Below are 25,098 nucleotides of genomic sequence, written 5' to 3' on the forward strand. Positions count from 1 at the left end.
AACATGTAGTGGCCGAAGCAGTTTTAGATCTAACAAGCCTGACTTCAACATTCAACATCTAGTGGCCGAAGCGGTTTTAGATCTAACAAGCCTGACTTCAACATTCAACTACCAACATGTAGTGGCCGAAGTGGTTTTAGATCTAACAAGCCTGACTTCAACATTCAACTACCAACATGTAGTGGCCGAAGCAATTTTAGATCTAACAAGCCTGACTTCAACATTCAACTACCAACATGTAGTGGCCGAAGCGGTATTAGATCTAACAAGCCTGACTTCAACATTCAACATCTAGTGGCCGAAGCAGTTTTAGATCTAACAAGCCTGACTTCAACATTCAACTACCAACATGTAGTGGCCGAAGCAGTTTTAGATCTAACAAGCCTGACTTCAACATTCAACATCTAGTGGCCGAAGCGGTTTTAGATCTAACAAGCCTGACTTCAACATTCAACTACCAACATGTAGTGGCGAAGTGGTTTTAGATCTAACAAGCCTGACTTCAACATTCAACTACCAACATGTAGTGGCCGAAGCAATTTTAGATCTAACAAGCCTGACTTCAACATTCAACTACCAACATGTAGTGGCTGAAGCGGTTTTAGATCTAACAAGCCTGACTTCAACATTCAACTACCAACATGTAGTGGCTGAAGCGGTTTTAGATCTAACAAGCCTGACTTCAACATTCAACTACCAACATGTAGTGGCCGAAGCGGTTTTAGATCTAACAAGCCTGACTTCAACATTCAACTACCAACATGTAGTGGCCGAAGCGGTTTTAGATCTAACAAGCCTGACTTCAACATTCAACTACCAACATGTAGTGGCCGAAGCAATTTTAGATCTAACAAGCCTGACTTCAACATTCAACTACCAACATGTAGTGCCCGAAGCGGTTTTAGATCTAACAAGCCTGACTTCAACATTCAACTACCAACATGTAGTGGCCGAAGCAGTTTTAGATCTAACAAGCCTGACTTCAACATTCAACTACCAACATGTAGTGGCCGAAGCAATTTTAGATCTAACAAGCCTGACTTCAACATTCAACTACCAACATGTAGTGGCCGAAGCGGTTTTAGATCTAACAAGCCTGACTTCAACATTCAACTACCAACATGTAGTGGCCGAAGCAGTTTTAGATCTAACAAGCCTGACTTCAACATTCAACATGTAGTGGCTGAAGCGGTTTTAGATCTAACAAGCCTGACTTCAACATTCAACTACCAACATGTAGTGGCCGAAGCGGTTTTAGATCTAACAAGCCTGACTTCAACATTCAACTACCAACATCTAGTGGCCGAAGCAGTTTTAGATCTAACAAGCCTGACTTCAACATTCAACATCTAGTGGCCGAAGCGGTTTTAGATCTAACAAGCCTGACTTCAACATTCAACTACCAACATGTAGTGGCCGAAGCAGTTTTAGATCTAACAAGCCTGACTTCAACATTCAACTACCAACATGTAGTGCCCGAAGCGGTTTTAGATCTAACAAGCCTGACTTCAACATTCAACTACCAACATGTAGTGGCCGAAGCAATTTTAGATCTAACAAGCCTGACTTCAACATTCAACTACCAACATGTAGTGGCCGAAGCGGTTTTAGATCTAACAAGCCTGACTTCAACATTCAACTACCAACATGTAGTGGCCGAAGCAATTTTAGATCTAACAAGCCTGACTTCAACATTCAACTACCAACATGTAGTGGCCGAAGCGGTTTTAGATCTAACAAGCCTGACTTCAACATTCAACTACCAACATGTAGTGGCGAAGCAATTTTAGATCTAACAAGCCTGACTTCAACATTCAACTACCAACATGTAGTGCCCGGGCGGTTTTAGATCTAACAAGCCTGACTTCAACATTCAACTACCAACATGTAGTGGCCGAAGCAATTTTAGATCTAACAAGCCTGACTTCAACATTCAACTACCAACATGTAGTGGCCGAAGCAGTTTTAGATCTAACAAGCCTGACTTCAACATTCAACTACCAACATGTAGTGGCCGAAGCAGTTTTAGATCTAACAAGCCTGACTTCAACATTCAACTGTCTTGAACACATTAACAATCCAGTCCTCTCAAGAGATTGGTTCCAATTAGGTTAACCATCACAACGTGTTCCTACCAACGCTAATACTAGCGAACTGCCCCAAATTTCATTTGGAGGCATGGGTTCTCTTAGCCTGACGACTCACACTAAATTACATACTTTAGTCTGAGACGGCCATCATTGAATTTGTTTGTGGTGACGAGGGGCATGAGGGGTGTTGTACAAAAACAAAGTCATCAGTGATTGGATCGTCTCTAACCAATCAGAGTATCAAAGCCAATGACGAATTTTCAAACCACCGCTTTACCCATGTGTTTTCTGGCTCTGGCCCAACCCATCGGTTTCTGGACCAATCAGACAGCCTTGAATGTGTTCGCATTCGGTGAAGGGTTGGGGAGGTACTCGGATCCAGACTCAATGCGGAGAAAGAAATTAACGACCGCAGGCGTGGCGTGGCGTAGCGTTTGGCCGGAGCAAGGAGTCTGGGTAGCCAGGTAACGGCTCTCTCTGACTGAAATCAGGAATAAAAAGCCACTCTGACAAACACCTCTCTAGCTCTGCCACCTTTCACATCAGATGAGGAAGTGCGACACTGGCGGATGCGGTGGATTGAGACCCATCCAATGCAACAATAAAAAAACATATCTCTAGCTTAAACTGACGGATTTCTAGGGGGATGTTGTTACTACACCAATTAGATTTCTGCAGGGGCCGCGGACATTGACTTCAGGGGGTTTTAATACAGCATAATGTTTTATCTGTAGGTGCTAAAAAAGCAAACATTGGTGTCATATGAAGCTTTACGGGTTGGTCTGAAATATGAGTAGTATTTTGATTTCAATAACTTTTTTGTACATTAATTGATTAATATTGAAGAATATGAACATTAATATTGAAAATATAAAATGTTTGATTTGGAATAAAATTGAGTGAAAAAACGTGGTTCCTCTGGACCTTTGGGGGAGAGGATTTGTTCACCCAGCTCTGTAATACTGTTTGGATTGCTAGTGCACCGACTGATGCAACACCATGGTTAATGGTGTTTTTCCCCCTTTCATATTCACAATGAAATGCCTTGCAATAAGAAGCACAAATAGTGAGACAGACATGTACAATGCAAAAACTCCATGAGCTGTGGCTTCTGGGTATTGTGCAGCGCTGAGCCAAGACCTAGGCCTGTTGTCTGTTTAAAAAAAAATAATGCTCCAAACAACACCACATATATCAGGCATGCTCTGTGGGCCTGAGTTTTCTACAATAAACAAGGAATCTCCCTCACTACTATGTTTAATATGGACCCTGCGCAAACTCCTGGCAAGCTGTTTCCCTTTAGAAAGATCAGTGTTGTCTAGGAAGGACTGACCATCCTTTACCCAAATAGACTAGGGCCACTCCAGGTTTATGGATGTTATACGTTATACCTTGTAGTGACAATAACATTACATTTGGAAAGTACAAAGGCCAACTGTAGTCTGTACTACACACATTCAAGGTAAATATGAAAGTAGTTTAATTAGGAAATCAGCTATTTTGTTTTTTTCATGCTCAGGTTGACCTTATTGTGGAATTGCCCACTAGGGAGTCGGTGAGACTGAAGACCTTGCCTGCCTCAAATGAGAATTGTTCATCTTTGAAGATAGCAGCAGTCTCAAGGTCATATATATTGAGTTGACACGGCCTGATTAAGTACCGTCACACTTACATGTGAATTTAGAGTTTGGAGCAGTGTGAAGTCGGATTCCTTGGTGTGAATCTGGTATTCTATATTTGAAGCTCAAGCTAGTAAAAGTGTCCTACTCAATCTACTGCACCCCCCCCCCCTCTCAAAGGGACTTGGGAAACACCACCAGTGAAGTCTGGGAATGTATTACTTGACACACATATACACAGCGCCCATCCCCCAATCCTTTCAATACATTTCAAAGGTTGACAACTTCTCCTCCTCCCTTCAGTGAATTCAGAGGCTGACATCCCCCAACCCCGCACCCCAAACACACACACACACACAGAGAGAGAGAGAGAGAACCTGTTAGTAGAGCTAGCTAGCAGTCTCAGTGTTTTCACATGGCTTCTTTACGTACCAAGCAGCAGCGCACACACACACACGCACACACTTTGTTGCGCAACTCCAGCATCTCTTCTCAGAGTAGATGAGAACACCTGGATTCACACAGTAGAAGACACAGTAGGAGACACAGTAGAAGACACAGTAGGAGACACAGTAGGAGACACAGTAGAAGACACAGTAGGAGACACAGTAGTTAACACAGTAGGAGACACAGTAGAAGACACAGTAGGAGACACAGTAGAAGACACAGTAGGAGACACAGTAGTTAACACAGTAGTCAACAGAGTAGGAGACACAGTAGGAGACACAGTAGAAGACACAGCAGTTAACACAGTAGGAGACACAGTATGAGACACAGCAGGAGACACAGTAGGAGAAACAGTAGTCAACACAGTAGAAGACACAGTAGGAGACACAGTAGGAGACACAGTAGAAGACACAGTAGGAGACACAGTAGAAGACACAGTAGGAGACACAGTAGAAGACACAGTAGGAGACACAGTAGTTAACACAGTAGTCAACAGAGTAGGAGACACAGTAGGAGACACAGTAGGAGACACAGTAGAAGACACAGTAGTTAACACAGTAGGAGACACAGTAGGAGACACAGCAGGAGACACAGTAGGAGAAACAGTAGTCAACACAGTAGTCAACACAGTAGTCAACAGAGTAGGATACACAGTAGGAGACACAGTAGGATACACAGTAGGAGACACAGTAGTTAACACAGTAGTCAACAGAGTAGGAGACACAGTAGGAGACACAGTAGGAGGCACAGTAGAAGACACAGTAGGAGACACAGTAGGAGACACAGTAGGAGACACAGTAGGAGACACAGTAGAAGACACAGTAGGAGACACAGTAGGAGACACAGTAGGAGACACAGTAGTTAACACAGTAGTCAACAGAGTAGGAGACACAGTAGGAGACACAGTAGAAGACACAGTAGGAGACACAGTAGTCAACACAGTAGGAGACACAGTAGAAGACACAGTAGAAGACACAGTAGGAGACACAGTAGGATACACAGTAGTAGACACAGTAGAAGACACAGTAGAAGACACAGTAGAAGACACAGTAGGAGACACAGTAGGAGACACAGTAGAAGACACAGTAGTTAACACAGTAGGAGACACAGTAGGAGACACAGCAGGAGACACAGTAGGAGAAACAGTAGTCAACACAGTAGAAGACACAGTAGGAGACACAGTAGGAGTCACAGTAGTCAACACAGTAGTCAACAGAGTAGGAGACACAGTAGGAGACACAGTAGGAGACACAGTAGGAGACACAGTAGTTAACACAGTAGTCAACAGAGTAGGAGACACAGTAGGAGACACAGTAGGAGACACAGTAGAAGACACAGTAGTTAACACAGTAGGAGACACAGTAGGAGACACAGTAGGAGACACAGTAGAAGACACAGTAGGAGACACAGTAGGAGACACAGTAGTTAACACAGTAGTCAACAGAGTAGGAGACACAGTAGGAGACACAGTAGAAGACACAGTAGGAGACACAGTAGTCAACACAGTAGGAGAAACAGTAGGAGACACAGTAGTCAACACAGTAGAAGACACAGTAGGAGACACAGTAGGAGTCACAGTAGAAGACACAGTAGGAGACACAGTAGGAGACACAGTAGGAGACACAGTAGAAGACACAGTAGGAGACACAGTAGGAGACACAGTAGTCAACACAGTAGGAGACACAGTAGGAGACACAGTAGTCAACACAGTAGAAGACACAGTAGGAGACACAGTAGGAGACACAGTAGTCAACACAGTAGAAGACACAGTAGGAGACACAGTAGGAGACACAGTAGTCAACACAGTAGAAGACACAGTAGGAGACACAGTAGGAGATACAGTAGTTAACACAGTAGGAGACACAGTAGGAGACACAGTAGGAGACACAGTAGTCAACACAGTAGGAGACACAGTAGGAGACACAGTAGGAGACACAGTAGTCAACACAGTAGAAGACAAAGTAGGAGACACAGTAGAAGACACAGTAGGAGACACAGTAGAAGACACAGTAGGAGACACAGTAGGAGATACAGTAGTTAACACAGTAGGATACACAGTAGGAGACACAGTAGGAGACACAGTAGGACACAGTAGGAGACACAGTAGGAGACACAGTAGGAGACACAGTAGAAGACACAGTAGGAGACACAGTAGGAGACACAGTAGTCAACACAGTAGGAGACACAGTAGGAGACACAGTAGGAGACACAGTAGTCAACACAGTAGAAGACACAGTAGGAGACACAGTAGAAGACACAGTAGTTAACACAGTAGTCAACACAGTAGAAGACACAGTAGGAGACACAGTAGGAGATACAGTAGTTAACACAGTAGGAGACACAGTAGGAGACACAGTAGGAGTCACAGTAGGAGACACAGTAGTCGACACAGTAGGAGACACAGTAGCAGACACAGTAGCAGACACAGTAGGAGACACAGTAGCAGACACAGTAGGAGACACAGTAGGAGACACAGTAGGAGACACAGTAGGATACACAGTAGGAGACACAGTAGGAGACACAAGTAGTCAACACAGTATGAGACACAGTAGGAAACACAGTAGGAGATACAGTAGTCAACACAGTAGAAGACACAGTAGGAGACACAGTAGCAGACACAGTAGCAGACACAGTAGGAGACACAGTAGAATACACAGTAGGAAACACAGTAGGATACACAGTAGGAGACACAAGTAGTCAACACAGTATGAGACACAGTAGTCAACACAGTAGGAGACACAGTAGGAGACACAGTAATCAACACAGTAGTCAACACAGTAGGAGACACAGTAGAATACACAGTATAATACACAGTAGGAGACACAGTAGGAGATACAGTAGTTAACACAGTAGGAGACACAGTAGAATACACAGTAGTCAACACAGTATGAGACACAGTAGGAGACACAGTAGGAGACACAGTAGGATACACAGTAGTTAACACAGTAGGAGACACAGTAGGAGACACAGTAGGATACACAGTAGAAGACACAGTAGGAGACACAGTAGTTAACACAGTAGAATACACAGTAGGAGACACAGTAGGATACACAGTAGGATACACAGTAGGAGACACAGTAGGAGACACAAGTAGTCAACACAGTATGAGACACAGTAGGAGACACAGTAGGAGACACAGTAGCAGACACAGTAGGAGACACAGTAGAATACACAGTAGGAGACACAGTAGCAGACACAGTAGCAGACACAGTAGGATACACAGTAGAAGACACAGTAGGAGACACAGTAGTCAACACAGTAGGAGACACAGTAGGAGACACAGTAGGAGACACAGTAGAATACACAGTATAATACACAGTAGGATACACAGTAGGAGATACAGTAGTTAACACAGTAGGAGACACAGTAGGAGACACAGTAGAAGACACAGTAGTCAACACAGTATGAGACACAGTAGGAGACACAGTAGGAGACACAGTAGGATACACAGTAGGAGACACAGTAGTTAACACAGTAGGAGACACAGTAGGAGACACAGTAGGATACACAGTAGAAGACACAGTAGGAGACACAGTAGGAGAACCAGTAGTCAACACAGTAGAAGACACAGTATGAGACACAGTAGAATACACAGTAGGAGACACAGTAGGAGACACAGTAGAAGACACAGTAGGAGACACAGTAGGATACACAGTAGTCAACACAGTAGAAGACACAGTAGGACACAGTATGAGACACAGTAGGAGACACAGTAGAAGACACAGTAGGAGACACAGTAGGAGACACAGTAGTCAACACAGTAGAAGACACAGTAGTCGACACAGTAGTCGACACAGTAGTCGACACAGTAGTCGACACAGTAGAAGACACAGTAGTCAACACAGTATGAGACAGAGTAGGATACACAGTAGGAGACACAGTATATTTGAATGGCTCATTACAGGGGTGACCATGCCAGCTGGTTGAAAGGAAGAGAGGGATGGAGGGAAGGAGGGATGCCGGTGGAAGGGAGTGATTCATTCAAAGCAGGTCTACAGCTTCATGAATGAACACGTCTGATCTTAGGGGAATCATGTCTGACTGGATAAAAACGTATTAACAGTTACCTGAAACAGAGGGTGATTCAAAGCGATTGGGAACAACAAGTCACTCAAAACATGGCAGTCCAAAAGAGGCCTTGGGGGGGGCTTGTCCTCGGCAGTTGTAGCTGTATAGTGTTGAGGTGGGACCTGGAGACCTGAAAACCACAATGGCAGCTGAATGAGTAAAAAAAGCAGCAGTTGTGTCCGTGGCGTATGGTGTTGAAGACCTGCTACTCTGTGTTTACACCTCAGTTAACAGGGAGTTGCGAAAGTCAGAGTGGAGCTGACACCCTTTATCATTAACACAGCTGGCTAGCACCTGTTCTGTTTCACACACACGCAGGCAAGCACATAAACACACACACACACACACACAAAGGCGTGTACAAACACACACTCACACAAAGTGAGAGAGAGAGGGAGGTAGCAGGAAAGAAGGTGTGAGACAGAGGGAGGTAGCAGGAAAGAAGGTGTGAGACAGAGGGAGGTAGCAGGACAGAAGGTGTCAGACAGAGGGAGGTAGCAGGACAGAAGGTGTGAGACAGAGGGAGGTAGCAGGACAGAAGGTGTCAGACAGAGGGAGGTAGCAGGACAGAAGGTGTGAGACAGAGGGAGGTAGCAGGAAAGAAGGTGTGAGACAGAGGGAGGTAGCAGGACAGAAGGTGTGAGACAGAGGGAGGTAGCAGGACAGAAGGTGTGAGACAGAGGGAGGTAGCAGGACAGAAGGTGTGAGACAGAGGGAGGTAGCAGGACAGAAGGTGTGAGACAGAGGGAGGTAGCAGGACAGACTCCAGCCTGGTGGTGGTGACCTTGTGTCTGTTTGAGATAGAGAGAGCGAGAGCGAGAGCGAGAGCGAGAGCGAGAGCGAGAGCGAGAGAGAGAGAGAGAGAGAGAGAGAGAGAGAGAGAGAGAGAGAGAGAGAGAGAGAGAGAGAGAGAGCGAGAGCGAGAGCGAGAGCGAGAGCGAGAGAGAGAGAGAGAGAGAGAGAGAGAGAGAGAGAGAGAGAGACAGAGAGTGTGTGTGTGTGTGAGTGTGAGTGTGTGTGTGTGTGTGTGTGTTTGTGTGTGTTTGTGTGTGTGCGAAAGGAGGGCAAAGCACAGATGTTTTTTCAGCTCTCTGAAAAACAAAACTAAAAAAAACAACATGCATTCTCCAGTACTGGCGTGCTGTCGAGAGGCAGGGCGCACTATCGCTCCAAGGGGAACAGTGCGAGTGTGTGTGAGTTTGTGTGTTTGTGTGTGTGTGTGTGTGTGTGTGTGAGTGCGAGTGTGTGTGAGTTTGTGTGTTTGTGTGTCTCTCCGAACAGCGAAGCATGCCGCCGAATACAAGAGACAAATCATTTTTATCTGGGACCCCGGCGGGTATTGACAAATCGGGGATGCATTTAGATAGGCCAATTAAAAGGAGGAAATGACACGACGTGGATGGAGGCACTTCAGAGCGTACGCCATGCGGTGCCCCGTACCCCCACCGTACCCCCACTCTCTCCTCTGGTCCCTACACTTTGCCCTGCCTGTCTGTCTCTCCACAACATGAGACCCACCACAGAGACGGGGGAGACGGGGGAGAAGGGGGGTTATTCTGGTAGCGTGAATTAGGTTTGGGGCGAAATATGCAATATGGGAGATCTTAGTGCAAGAGAGTGAAGAGGGAAGAGACAGAAGCGGATGGAGTGGGATAAAGCTCCTGTGGCATCTCTTTCCTTGCTGCTGTTGCCTAGATGAAGTGAGTCAGAATTTAGCATAAAGAAACTAACACAGGCTGAGGTAGGGTCAATGCTACGGACGTTGGGTCAATGCTATGGACGTTGGGTCAATGCTATGGACGTTGGGTCAATGCTACGGATGTTGAGTCAATGCTACGGACGTTGGGTCAATGCTACGGACGTTGGGTCAATGCTACGGACGTTGGGTCAATGCTAAGGACGTTGGGTCAATGCTACGGACGTTGAGTCAATGCTACGGACGTTGTGTCAATGCTACGGACGTTGGGTCAATGCTAAGGACGTTGGGTCAATGCTACGGACGTTGAGTCAATGCTACGGACGTTGTATCAATGCTACGGACGTAGGGTCAATGCTAAGGACGTTGGGTCAATGCTAAGGACGTTGGGTCAATGCTACGGACGTTGAGTCAATGCTACGGACGTTGTGTCAATGCTACGGACGTTGAGTCAATGCTACGGACGTTGGGTCAATGCTACGGACGTTGGGTCAATGCTACGGACGTTGGGTCAATGCTACGGACGTTGGGTCAATGCTACAGACGTTGGGTCAATGCTACGAACGTTGTCTTTCGGGACATTCTGTGTATTTTTTACTCTTCTCTCTCTCCTCCGGGTCACGTATCTCTTTCCCTATTTATTTTATTAATTTTTTATTTAACCTTTATTTAACTAGGCAAGTCAGTTAAGAACAAATTCTTATTTACAAACCCTGTTCTCTCCCTCTCTCAATTCAGACATCCTCTCTCCTTCTCTCCCTCCGTTTGATCAGCATAGTGCTTCTAGCCAGATGGCAATACAACACATTCAACAAGACAAAAACATGTTTAGGTAGAAATAATTACCATTTACAATGAATAGTGGGTTCAACTATTCTGACAGTTTACAATGCATTTTACAGACGCTCTTATCCAGAGCGACTTACAGGAGCAATTAGGGTTAAGTGCCTTGCTCAAGGGCACATCGACAGATTTTTCACCTAGTTGGCTCAGGGATTAGAACCAGCGACCTTTCGGTTACTGGCACAACGCTCTTAACCACTAAGCTACCTGCCGTGCATAACTTTGATTATGAAGCAAAGAGATAGAAGGAGAGAGAGAGAGAGAGAGAGAGAGAGAGAGAGAGAGAGAGAGAGAGACAGAGAGATATAAAGAGACAGAGAGAGAGAGAGAGAGACAGAGAGAGAGAGAGAGAGAGAGAGAGACAGAGAGAGAGAGATATAGAGAGACAGAGACAGAGAGAGAGAGACACAGAGAGAGAGACAGAGAGAGAGAGAGATAGAGAGACAGAGACATAGTGATAGTTGTTTGACAGAGTACAGACTGTACAGTGAGTATTGAGGATACATTGAGTAATCAGGAATGTTTTCCACAAATGACCCGTTAAAATCCCACGGGAGAGACAAGGAGGGGGAGAGGGGAGAGAGGAAGGGAGAGAGAGAGAGAGAGAGAGAGAGAGAGAGAGAGAGAGAGAGAGAGAGAGAGAGAGTGAGAAGAGACAGAGAGAGAGAAAAGAGAGAGAGAGAGAGAGAGACAGAGACAGAGAGAGAGAGAGAGAGAGAGAGAGCGAGAGAGAGAGTGCTGAAAGACTCTCCAGTCTGTCTACCTGTAGTGCAGTGCTGTTGTCCCAATACAGGATGGAGAACAGGCACTCCAGTTCGGATGAGGGCACACTGACCTGAGAAGTAGGCCTACTCTTCATAAACTAAAGTGACACTGACACTCATTGTCAACACAAACACACACACACACACACACACACACACACACACACACACACACACACACACACACACACACACACACACACACACACACAACAATGTGTCTTCCCTTTCTTTCCCTGTCTGTTACTGTCTGTTACATAGTCACAGTGGGACCAGTTTCGTGTTATTCTGTTGTTTTCTTCTTTAAATGCGCATTTTAGACCTCCGATTATAATTTAAAGATGCAGCTGGACCCATTTGAAGATGCAGCTGGGCTCATTTAAAGATGCAGCTGGGCAAATTTAAAGATGCAGCTGGGCACATTTAAAGATGCAGTTGGGCTCATTTAAAGATGCAGCTGGGTCCATTTAAAGATGCAGTTGGGCTCATTTAAAGATGCAGTTGGGCTCATTTAAAGATGCAGCTGGGCAAATTTAAAGATGCAGCTGGGCACATTTAAAGATGCAGCTGGGCATATTTAAAGATGCAGTTGGGCTCATTTAAAGATGCAGCTGGGTCCATTTAAAGATGCAGTTGGGCTCATTTAAAGATGCAGCTGGGTCCATTTAAAGATGCAGTTGGGCTCATTTAAAGATGCAGCTGGGCACATTTAAAGATGCAGCTGGGCACATTTAAAGATGCAGCTGGGCAAATTTAAAGATGCAGCTGGGCACATTTAAAGATGCAGCTGGGTCCATTTAAAGATGGACATTACATTATTATTATTTTTCTTCTTTTTTTTCTTCATACTGGCCCACCGTGGGAATCGAACCCACAACCCTGGCGTTGCAAACACCATGCTCTACCAACTGAGCTACATCCCTGCCCGCCATTCCCTCCCCTACCCTGGATGACGCTGGGCCAATTGTGCGCCGCCCCATGGGTCTCCAATTGAGGTGATGAGGGAGTTAGTTCTCAAAAGATGATCTTGTAAATATATACACTACATTACCAAAAGTATGTGGACACCTGCTCGTCGAACATCTCATTCCAAAATCATGGGCATTAATATGGAGTTGGTCCCCCTTTTGCTGCTATAACAGCCTCCACTCTTCTGGGAAAGCTTTCTACTAGATGTTGGAACATTGCTGCGGGGACTTGCTTCCATTCAGCCACAAGAGCATTAGTGAGGTTGGGCACTGATGTTGGGCGATTAGGCCTGGCTCGCAGTCAGCGTTCCAATTCATCCCAAAGGTGTTCGATGGGGTTGAGGTCAGGGCTCTGTGCAGGCAAATCAAGTTATTCCACACCGATCTCGACAAACCATTTCTGTATGGACCTCGCTTTGTGCATGAGGGCATTGTCATGCTGAAACAGGAAAGGGCCTTCCCCAACCTGATGCCACAAAGTTGGAAGCACAGAATCGTCTAGAATGTCATTGTATGCTGTAGCGTTAAGATATCCCTTCACTGGAACAAATGGGCCTAGCCCGAACCATGAAAAACAGCCCCAGACCATTATTCCTCCTCCACCAAACTTTACATTTGGCACTATGCATTCCGGTAGGCAGCGTTCTCCTGGCATCCGCAAAAACCCAGATTCGTCCGTTGGACTGCCAGATGGTGAAACGTGATTAATCACTCCAGAGAACGCGTTTCAACTGCTCCAGAGTCCAATGGCGGCGAGCTTTACACCACTCCAGCCGACGCTTGGCATTGCGCGTGGTGATCTTAGGCTTGTGTGCGGCAGCTTGGCCATGAAAACCCATTTCATGAAGCTCCCGATGAACAGTTCTGTTGCTGACGTTGCTTCGAGAGGCAGTTTGGAACTCAGTAGTGAGTGTTGCAACCGAGGACAGACGATTTGTACACGCTACGCACTTCATCACTCGGCGGTCCCGTTCTGTGAGCTTGTGTGGCCTACCGCTTTGCGGCTGAGCAGTTGTTGCTCCTAGACGTTTCCACTTCACAATAACAGCACTTACAGTTGACCAGGGCAGCTCTAGCAGGGCAGGAATTTGACGAACTGACTTGTTGGAAAGGTGGCATCCCATGACTGTGCCAAGTTAGAAGTCACTGAGCTCTTCAGTAAGGCCATTCTACTGCCAATGTTTGTCTACGGATACTGCATGTCTGTGTGCTCGATGTTATACACCTGTCAGCAACGGGTGTGGCTGAAATAACCCAATCCACTAAAAAGGGGTGTCCGTATACTTTTGTATATGTAACGTAGCTCCATAATTTTTTCTACTTAATATCTGGCTTTAATCATTTAAGATGACACTGAAAACGTTTTACCATCCCACATATTTTTTGGAGTGGTCGGCGACGATTAAATATAGGGGAAACACTAATTCGGGTTAACAGCAACACCAGGCTGTCACGGTTTCGGCCGAGGCTGCCTCTCCTCCTTGTTCGGGCAGGCTTCGGCGCTCGTCGTCTCCGGAATTCTAGCTGCCACCGATAGATGTTTCATGTTCGTTTGCTTTTGTCTGTTTGTGTCACACCTGTTTCTGTTTTACGTAATTAGTGTCCTATAAGTTTCTCGTTGTGTTTGTCATGTGTTGTGTATGATTGTTTTTCGTCAGTGTTGTGTTTGCTCGGTTGAGCATAGGTTCTCCACTGCGCTGGAGCATAGTTGCACTTGTTCGTGCACCACTTCGTTTGTCGCACCTGTTTGTGCGCATTTGCCTTTTCGCCTTGTGCGTAATTTAGCTGTTGGGCTTAGTTGTCCTGTTGCCTGTGTTGGGCCAGAAATACAGCATTTTGGAACCTACAGTCGGCGTCCTGCATTTGATTTCCTACACTACACCTACACACGCCCTGACAGAATCATACACCAGTCATGGAATCAGCAGGAGCCGAAGCAGCCCAGACAAGACTGGAAGCCCAGGTTCGGGACCAGCAAGAGCAACTCCTGCAGATGGGGAACGCCCTGCAGGAGGTGATTACCACACTCCGAGGCTGGGGTTCGCCTCCACCACCGCCCGCCCTGCCAGCACCATCGGCCAGCCCGGCCATTCCAGCGCCGGAACCTCGAGGAGTCCGACTATCTCTCCCGAGGGCTTACGACGGGACAGCGGCTGGGTGTCAAGGATTCCTGCTCCAGGTAGAGCTATACCTGGCCACCGTGCACCCGGCACCTTCAGGGCATGAGAGCGTGTCCGCCTGATCTCCTGCCTGGCCGGAAAAGCGTTGGAGTGGGCCAACGCGGAGTGGAGGAAGATCGACGCCACGACCATCACGTACACCGAGTTCTCCCGCCGCTTTAGGGCGGTGTTTGACTCATCCCCGGAGGGGAAAGCGGCGGGGAGCGTCTGGTCTTCCTCCGACAGGGGAAGAGAAGTGCCCAGGAATTCGCGCTCGAATTCCGTGCTCTGGCGGCAGATGCAGGGTGGAATGATCGGGCCCTCATCGATCTATACCGATGCAGCCTACGTGAGGACGTCCGTCGGGAGCTGGCGTGCAGGGACACCAGTCTCACTTTCGACCAGCTGGTGGATATGTCCATCAGGCTGGATAACCTGCTGGCTACCCGCGGGACGTCTTGCGGAGGGTCCGTCCATTCCACCCTCCAGCGCCTCCGAGCCTTGTCCCATGGAGCTCGGGGCGCTGGCGCTAGAGAGAGGAGGGGTCGGCAGGCTAGGGGGTCCATCCACTGCACCAACTGTGGTCGGGAGGACACACCGCGGCTAGGTGCTGGGGATGGCCTCCTAGGGGAGATGACGACAGGCCCCGCACTGGGGATTCCTTCCAGGTGAGTAGGCGCCCCACTCACCCAGAGCTCTCTGTTGCCCATTTCTGTATGCCTGTATGTTTTCCACAGGTAGCACCTCATGCCCAGCATAAGGCGCTGGTAGATTCAGGCGCAGCTGGGAATTTTATTGATAAAAAGTTTTGTTTAGCGTTAGGGATTCCCCTCATTCCTGTTGATGTTCCTTTTCCCGTTCACGCCCTAGATAGTCGTCCGTTGGGTACGGGCTTGATCAGGAGGTCACGGCGCCACTTAGGATGTGTGCGCAGGGGGATCATCAGGAGATGATTCAGCTGTTCCTGATTGACTCTCCTGCGTATCCGGTGGTGCTGGGCATGCCCTGGTTGAGTACCCATAACCCAGTGATTTCGTGGCAGGAGAGGGCTCTGATGGAGTGGTCTGCTCAGTGTGTGGGTAGATGTTTGGGTGTTTCCGTAGGGGCTACCTCGGTGGAGAGTCCAAACCAGGTGCCCGCATTGCACATTCCACCTGAGTATGGGGATTTGGCTATCGCGTTTAGTAAGGCGAGGGCGACGCGGTTGCCACCCCATAGGCAGGGGGATTGTGCGATAAACCTTCAGGCAGGAGCTGCGCTCCCACGGAGTCATGTGTATCCTCTGTCTCAGGAGGAGAAGAAAGCTATGGAGATTTACATAGACGAATCGCTGAGACAAGGATACATACGGCCGTCCACTTCCCCGCGTCCTCGAGTTTCTTTTTCGTGAAGAAGAAGGATGGTGGTTTGCGTCCGTGCATCGATTACCGTGGTCTCAATCAGATTACGGTGAAGTATAGTTATCCACTCCCGCTGATTGCGACCATGACTGAGTCGTTGCATGGGGCGCGTTTCTTCACGAAATTAGATCTCAGGAGCGCGTACAACTTGGTGCGCATCAAGAAGGATGATGAATGGAAAACAGCCTTTAGTACCACCTCGGGCCATTACGAGTATCTAGTCATGCCATACGGGTTGATGAATGCTCCATCGGTTTTCCAATCATTTGTGGATGAGATCTTCAGGGACATGCAGGGACTGGGAGTCGTTGTGTACATAGATGACATTCTCGTGTACTCACCTACCCGTGTCGAGCATGTGGCCCTGGTGCGCAGAGTGTTGCGGAGGCTGGTGGAGCACGACCTGTATGTGAAGGCAGAGAAGTGTCTGTTTTTCCAGGAGTCGATCTCCTTTTTTGGGGTATCAGTTGTCAGCGTCAGGGGTGAAGATGGAGGTAGACCGAAGGCGTCGGCCGTGCGTAATTGGCAAACACCAACCACTGTGAAAGAGGTGCAGCAGTTTTTGGGGTTTGCGAATTACTACCGGAGGTTTATCCGGGGTTTTGGGCAAGTGGCAGCTCCCATCACGTCTCTCTTGAAGGGGGGTCCGGTGCGTCTGCAGTGGTCAGTCGAGGCGGACAGGGCGTTTGGGAGGCTGAAGGACCTGTTTACCTCGGCCCCGGTGCTGGCGCATCCGGATCCCTCTTTACCATTTCAGGTAGAGGTGGACGCGTCTGAGGCCGGTATTGGCGCCGTGCTTTCACAACGGTCAGGCGCGCCACCTAAACTCCGCCCCTGTGCCTTCTATTCCAAGAAGCTCAGCCCGGCGGAGCGAAATTATGACATAGGGGACAGGGAGCTGTTAGCTGTGGTACAGGCCCTTAAGGTGTGGAGGCACTGGCTTGAGGGGGCTCAACACCCTTTCCTCATTTTGACGGACCACCGTAACCTGGAGTACATCCGGGCAGCGAGGAGGCTGAACCCTCGGCAGGCTAGATGGAGTATGTTTTTGACCCGTTTCTCTTTTAAGATCACCTACATCCCTGGGTCACAAAACGGGAAGGCAGATGCGCTGTCTCGGCTGTATGACGGGGAGGAGAGGTTCGTGGAGCCCACTCCCATACTGCCGGAGTCGTGTCTAGTGGCACCGGTGGTGTGGGAGCTCGATTCTGAGCTCGAGCGGGCATTACGCACCGACCCTAGTCCACCACAATGCCCGGAGGGTCGGAAGTATGTTCCGCTCGAGTGTCGGGATCGATTGATCTATTGGGCTCACACGTCACCCTCCTCTGGACACCCGGGTATCGGCCGGACAGTGCACTGTCTTAGTGCCAAATATTGGTGGCCCACGTTGGCCAGGGATGTGAGGGTTTATGTTTCCTCCTGCTCGGTGTGCGCCCAGTGTAAGGCGCCTAGACATCTGCCTAGGGGTAAGTTACTGCCCCTGCCCGTTCCACAACGACCATGGTCCCACCTCTCGGTGGATTTTATAACTGACCTTCCTCTCTCCCAAGGGAATACTACCATCCTGGTCGTTGTGGACCGGTTCTCTAAGGCCTGTCGTTTGCTCCCCATGCCGGGTCTTCCTACGGCCCTGCAAACTGCCGAGGCACTGTTTACCCATGTGTTCCGGCACTACGGGGTGCCCGAGGACATTGTGGCTGATCGGGGTCCCCAATTCACCTCCAGGGTCTGGAGAGCGTTTATGGAGCGGTTGGGGGTCTCGGTGAGCCTCACCTCGGGCTACCACCCGGAGAGCAATGGGCAGGTGGAGCGCGTAAACCAGGATGTGGGTAGGTTTCTCAGAACATACTGCCAGGACCGGCCGGAGGAGTGGTCAAGGTACGTTCCCTGGGCCGAGATGGCCCAGAATTCCCCTACGCCATTCCTCCACGAACCTAACCCCATTTCAATGTGTGTTAGGTTACCAGCCGGTTCTGGCACCCTGGCAGCAGAGCCAGATCGAGGCTCCTGCGGTGGATGAGTGGGCGCGGCGCTCGGAGGAGACTTGGAACGCTGCACACGTCCACCTGCAGCGGGCCCTCCGACGTCAGAAGGCGAGCGCTGATCTCCACCGCAGTGAGGCACCGGTGTACGCACCTGGTGATCGAGTCTGGCTCTCTACCAGAAACCTGCCCCTCCGCCTGCCCTGTCGGAAACTGGGTCGGCGGTTTGTAGGGCCATTTAAAGTCCTGAGGAGGTTGAACGAGGTTTGTTATAGATTACAGCTTCCTGTGGAGTATAAGTGTATTAACCCCTCGTTCCATGTGTCCCTTCTCAGGCCGGTGGTAGCGGGCCCACTCCAAGAAGATGAGATCTTGGAGACTCCTCCGCCCCCGTTGGACATCGAGGGGGCACCGGCGTACTCCGTGAGATCCATCTTGGATTCGAGACGTCGGATGGGGGGTCTCCAGTATCTAGTGGAGTGGGAGGGTACGGTCCGGAGGAGCGGTGCTGGGTGCCGAGGAGAGACGTGTTGGACCCGTCGCTCCTGACGGAGTTCCATCGAGGCGTCCGACGCGCCCTGCGCCCGCGTCCCCCTGGCCGTCCCCGAGGCCGGGAGTCGGCGCGCGTCTGGAGCCGCGCGTCAAGGGGGGTACTGTCACGGTTTCGGCCGAGGCTGCCTCTCCTCCTTGTTCGGGCAGGCTTCGGCGCTCGTCGTCTCCGGAATTCTAGCTGCCACCGATAGATGTTTCATGTTCGTTTGCTTTTGTCTGTTTGTGTCACACCTGTTTCTGTTTTACGTAATTAGTGTCCTATAAGTTTCTCGTTGTGTTTGTCATGTGTTGTGTATGATTGTTTTTCGTCAGTGTTGTGTTTGCTCGGTTGAGCATAGGTTCTCCACTGCGCTGGAGCATAGTTGCACTTGTTCGTGCACCACTTCGTTTGTCGCACCTGTTTGTGCGCATTTGCCTTTTCGCCTTGTGCGTAATTTAGCTGTTGGGCTTAGTTGTCCTGTTGCCTGTGTTGGGCCAGAAATACAGCATTTTGGAACCTACAGTCGGCGTCCTGCATTTGATTTCCTACACTACACCTACACACGCCCTGACACAGGCCTCTATTGTGGCTTTTTGCAATGTAGTCTGTCCATTCTCCCGCTTGTGTGAAATCACTTAAAAGGTGGATTGCAAAAAATAAAAAAAGCTTTTGTTGTTGCCTTATAACAGAACAGGCTTAGATCAGATCTTCCTATTCTATTGAGAAGGTATTAACTAACCAGGCCATCTAGACAGCTGAAGGACGATGAGAGAGAAATGATCAGCTGAGGGGCTCAGGAAGAGAGATATGATCCTAAGCTCTCTGTTGGCTAACAAGGACACCCATCCAGAATAATTAGAAAAATAAAATATTCAACGTGGTCTTTTTTTAGCAGCTACCTAGAAAAACACTGAAACATTTATAAACGTTGAAATTAATGAGCCTGAGGCCTGGGGGGAATAGAAGTGTTAATGATGATGTGTTTTAATGACTTTATAAGTTAAGTTTCCCTCACTTCAGCTACCTTCTCCTATATGCCTCCCTCACTATCTTCACGAATGAATGATCTGCAAGATACCCATAGACTTCCAGTCATTACGCTAACGCTAGTTAGCAATTGTGCTAGCGCTGGTTAGCAACTTCCTTAAATCTGCATGCAGAGACATAAAAATGGGATCCACGGATTTCAGAAAAACTGAAATCCTTTTCACCTAATTTCTAACAGCATGTGACCTGTGAAACTAGAGGGAAAACAAACTCTAGATTACCTTTACTCCACACACAGAGATGCATACAAAGCTCTCCCTCCCGAGAGCTGCCCAGTGATGCAAGCCTACCAGATGAGCTAAATGTCTTCTATGCTCGCTTTGAGGCAAGCAACACTGAACCATGCGTGAGAGCACCAGCTGTTCCGGACGACTGTGTGATCACGCTCTCCGTAGCCGATGTGAGTAAGATCCTTAAACAGGTTAACATTCACAAGGCCGGACGGATTACCAGGATGCGTACTCAGAGCATGCTTTCATCCCAGAAACCCTGGACCCACTCCAATTCGCATACCGCACAAATAGATCCACAGACAGTGCCCTTTCCCTCCTGTACTCCCTGTTGACCCACGACTGCGTGGCCGCGCACGACTCAAACACCATCATAAAGTTTTGCGGATGACACGACGGTGGCGGGCCTAATCACCAACAACGATGACACAGCCTACAGGGAGGAGGTCAGAGACCTGGCAGTGTAGTGCCAGGACAACAACCTCTCCCTCAACGTGGGCAAGACAAAGAAGCTTATCGTGGACTACAGGAAACGGAGGGCCAAACACGCCCCCATTCACATCGACAGGGCTGTAGTGGAGCGGGTCGGGAGCTTCAAGATCCTCTGTGTCCACATCGCTAAGGACCTATCATGGTCCAAACACACCAACACAGTCATGAAGAGGGCACGACAATGCCTCTTCCCCCTCAGGAGCCTACAGAGGGTAGTGCGTACAACCCAGTACATCACTGGGGTCGAACTCCCTGCCATCCAGGACCTCTATACCAGGCGGTGTCAGAGGAAGGCCCTAAAAATTGTCAAAGACTCCAGCCACCCAAGTCATAGACTGTTCTCTCTGCTACCGCACGGCAAACGGTATCAGAGCGCTAAGTCTGGGACCAAAAGGCTCCAGAACAGCTTCTACCCTCAAGCCATAAGTCTGATAAATAGTTAACCAAATTGTTATCCGGACTATCTGCATTGACCCTTTTTGCACTAACTCTTTTTGACTCTGCACACACACACTGGACTCTACCCACACACTCACACATACTTACACTGACACTCCAACACACACACACACACAAACACACTCACTCACACATAAAACGTACACACAGGCACACACTCGCCACACACACACACTTCCACACTCATCATTATCTCTCCTGTTGCCTGGTCACTTTACCCCTATCTACCTATTTTCCTCGTACCCCTGCACATCAACTCCGTACTGAATCATATCTGTGTACTCCTGTGTACTCCTGAGTGGCGCAGTGGTCTAAGGCACTGCATCGCAGTGCTAACTGTGCCACTAGAGATCCTGGTTCGAATCCAGGCTCTGTCGCAGCCGGCCGCGACCAGGAGTCTCATGGGCGGCGCACAATTGGCCCAGCGTCGTGTAGGGGAGGGAATGGCCGGCAGGGATGTAGCTCAGTTGATAGAGCATGGCGTTTGCAACGCCAGGGTTGTGGGTTCGATTCCCACGGGGGGCCAGTATAAAAAAATATGTATTCACTAACTGTAAGTCGCTCTGGATAAGAGCGTCTGCTAAATGACTAAAATGTATATATCCAAGCCATCATTGCTCATTGTGTATTTATTCCTTGTGTTACAATTATTATTTTAATTTTTTTGTATTATTATTATATTTTTTGGTATTGTTGGGAAGGGCTCATGAATAAGCATTTCACTGTTAGTCTACACCTGTTGTTTACGAAGCATGTGACAATTAAGCAAGATGCTTTTTAGAGGCAAACACACTCACACAGTTCTGGGTTGCTCATCTACAGCAGTGTCCTGCCTGACTGAGAAAGCAGTAGATGTTCTGGTCCAGTTTGGCACCACGTCTACCTATGCCAGTCAGGGTTCTCTACTCTGGCGTACTTAAAAAAACTGTGACTGCTGTCACGCCCTGACTCTGAGGACTTGTATTTGTTGAGTCAGGGTGTGTATTTTCTGTGTTGTGTTGTGCTATGTTGTTTTCTATGTGTTAGATCTAGAATGGGTAGATCTATGTTGGCCTGGGTGGTTCCCAATCAGAGGCAGCTGTAGCTCGTTGTCTCTGATTGGGGACCATACTTAGGCAGCCTTTTGGCACCTGTTAGTTGTGGGATCTTGTTCCGTGTGAGGTATGTTTGTGTGCTACCTTGGACTTCACGTTTCGTTTGTTGTTTAGTCGTCAATAAACATGAATGCATATCACGCTGCGCCTTGGTCCGTCTCGTCCGTAAACGATCGTGACAACTGCCTTAAAAAGCATCTTGTTTCGATCAGTTTATTCCAGTTCAGAATGAAAATGATTTCTTGCATTTTAACAGCAACAGAGAGTTTTTAATGTGGAAAAAATAAACCCGAATAGCTATTTATATTATTATATTTATATGGGTACTTCATTTTATTGTCATTTGTCTATATTGCATTTGGTTTTAGGCATAAGGGGCAATGAAATGTACGATACTTACGGTAAGAACCCCTTGGTCTACTCTCTCTCATTTCCCTCCCAGTCTTTTCAGATCACCAGTGAGTGTGTTCCTTTGGCCTCTCTGTTTTCTTCTCTTGTATCATCCATGTACCAAAGAACCAATGACAACACAAGAGTTGCTTTGCACGTTAACAATGTCGGACAAGTTACAGTACATTGTGATTGTACTGAGGAAAGGCACGTACACATATACACACTTGCACACACTAGGGGTGTGACGTTTAAACCTTTAAAGAATTTGAGATCGTTAACATTTAGAAAAAAGTCCCTAAACCATTTTTTATTTTTTTTTTACAAAATTAAAATCACAGTGCAGTTATCACAAAATTAACACCAACAGTCCCGATCATCATCGTCATGAAGGCAAACATATAAACTAAACAAATACCTAACGCAACAATGCTGTAAGTAGGAGGAGATATGCATCTTTCTAAATATTTGACATGGATATAAAGTGCTGCGCACGTCATCATCGTTATTAGTTGTAAAAATGGCAGATAGTGAGACAGTTGATGTGCAGCCATAATGCCACACATACCTGGTATTTGCCCCCTTTCTGATTTTCTCTATTTCTGCATATTTTTGATACTGAATGTTATCAGATCTTCAACCAAAACCTAATGTTAGATAAAGGGAACCTGAGTTTACAAATAACAAACAAAATGTATATTTATTTAATTAACGAAGTTATGCAACACCCAATTCCCCTGTGTGAAAAATGTATTTCCCCCTTACACTCAATAACTGGTTGTGCCACCTTTAGCTGCAATGACTGCAATCAAATGTTTCCTGTAGTTGCTGATCAGTCTCTCACATCCTGAGGCAGCAAAGCACCATGGTTGACCGTTGGTATGAGTTCTGGAATGCAGTGTTTGGTTTTCTTCAGGCATAATGGGACCCATGTCGTCCAAAAAGTTGACTCAAGTTTCCCAAAAAGCACCTGGAAGCACCTGGAAGATGATCAAGACTCTTGGAAGAATGTTCTAGGGACAGATTATTCAAAAGTATAACTTTTTGGACGACATGGTTCCCCCATTATGCCTGGTGAAAACCAAACACTGCATTCCACAGTAAGAACCTCATACCAGCAGTCAAGCATAATTAATGGTGGTAGTGTTATTGTTTGGGGAGATGCTTTGCCGTGACGGCCCTGATGGAAAATTGTACAGTGATTGCTCTGCAAGTACAAAACGCGAACTCTCAAACACCATACATGGCATTAACAACAGATTGTTGGACGTCTATGAACACATTGATGAGAATTGTGTACTGACAACATGGAGGACAGGCACAGAGTAGAGAACCTAATCAAACAGCATTAATACCATTGTTTACCATGGGTGGGGGACAGCAGTGAGGTGAGCGCTGTCTGGTATGTTACCAGGACTGGGGACAGCTCTGTCTGGTATGTTACCAGGATGGTATGTTACCAGGACTGGGGACAGCAGTGAGGTGAGCGCTGTCTGGTATGTTACCAGGACTGGGGACAGCAGTGAGGTGAGCGCTGTCTGGTATGTTACCAGGACTGGGGACAGCAGTGAGGTGAGCGCTGTCTGGTATGTTACCAGGACTGGGGACAGCAGTGAGGTGAGCGCTGTCTGGTATGTTACCAGGACTGCATTGCCCCCTAGCAGTAATACGCAGGACCATATCTGAATTGTGAATCGCGTGATTTTATGATTTCTTAAAAACGATTTAAAAAACTGCAGCTTAAACGTTAAGTATTTTATTTTATTTGTCACATCCCTAGCACGCACGCACGCACTCACACACACACACACACACACACACACACACACACACACACACACACACACACACACACACACACACACACACACACACACACACACACACACACTCACACACACACAGGGATCGTGATGAAGGCTTAGGGCAGGAGTTGGAATGAGGAGGCAGTTGGAAGGGAGTGACTGTGACTCTTTTCTGCCCTCGCTATGGTAACAGACTGGGGTCTGCATTCCTGCTGCTGCTACATGCCATCACACACACACACACACACTGCGGAATAGCACGCGAGGTTGGAGTGCCTTTGTAGTACATCCCATATCCACCCACCCACCCACCCACCCACCGGCCTGAGTCGCTTGCCTCACATATGATGGAATGTTTGAGACAGAGGTCACAGCCAAAGGTCACACCTCAGGTTCCATCATCGTACTGTACAGTACTCGCTGCCACCCGCACACACAGTACAGTCCCGTATTCGCTGCCACCCACACACACACACACACACACACACACACACACACACACACACAGTACAGTAAAGTATTTGTATTTATTAAGAGTCCCCATGAGCTGCTGTCTCATAACACTTTTCACAACACATTTAAAGTGCGTTCCCTCAGGCCACTACTCTACAACCACATATCTACAATGTGTTATCATGTGTATGCGTGTGTCTGTGCCTGTGTGTGCATCTCTTCCCAGTCCCTGCTGTTCAATAAGGTGTATTTTTATCTGTTTTTAAAAAAAAATCTGATTCCACCTGATGTGGAGTTCCATGTAGTCATGGCTCTATGTAGTACTGTGTGCCTCCCATAGTCTGTTCTGGACTTGGGGACTGTGAAGAGACCTCTGTGTTGGCATGTCTTGTGGGGTATGCATGGGTGTCCGAGCTGTGTGCTAGTAGTTTGAAACAGACACATCGGTGCATTCAGCATGTCAACACTTCTTACAAAAACAGGTAATGAAGTCAATCTCCCTTCCACTTTGAGCCATGAGAGATTGACACGCATATTATTAATGTTAGCTCTCCATG

At 47.8% G+C, this 25,098-nt stretch overlaps 1 protein-coding gene across 1 annotated transcript in view; it reads right to left on the reverse strand.

Annotated features, from left to right (window-relative positions):
- Positions 1–25,098, reverse strand: part of LOC121535393 (receptor-type tyrosine-protein phosphatase F) — a 419,130-nt gene that overhangs the window by 291,068 nt on the left and 102,964 nt on the right. The window contains exon 2 of the mRNA XM_045205947.1: positions 8,224–8,354. The gene's annotated coding sequence lies outside the window, so the exon portion shown is untranslated. The remainder of the gene's footprint in view (positions 1–8,223; positions 8,355–25,098) is intronic.

Source organism: Coregonus clupeaformis, chromosome 21, assembly GCF_020615455.1.
Source record: "Coregonus clupeaformis isolate EN_2021a chromosome 21, ASM2061545v1, whole genome shotgun sequence".
Classification (NCBI taxonomy): Eukaryota; Metazoa; Chordata; class Actinopteri; order Salmoniformes; family Salmonidae; genus Coregonus; species Coregonus clupeaformis.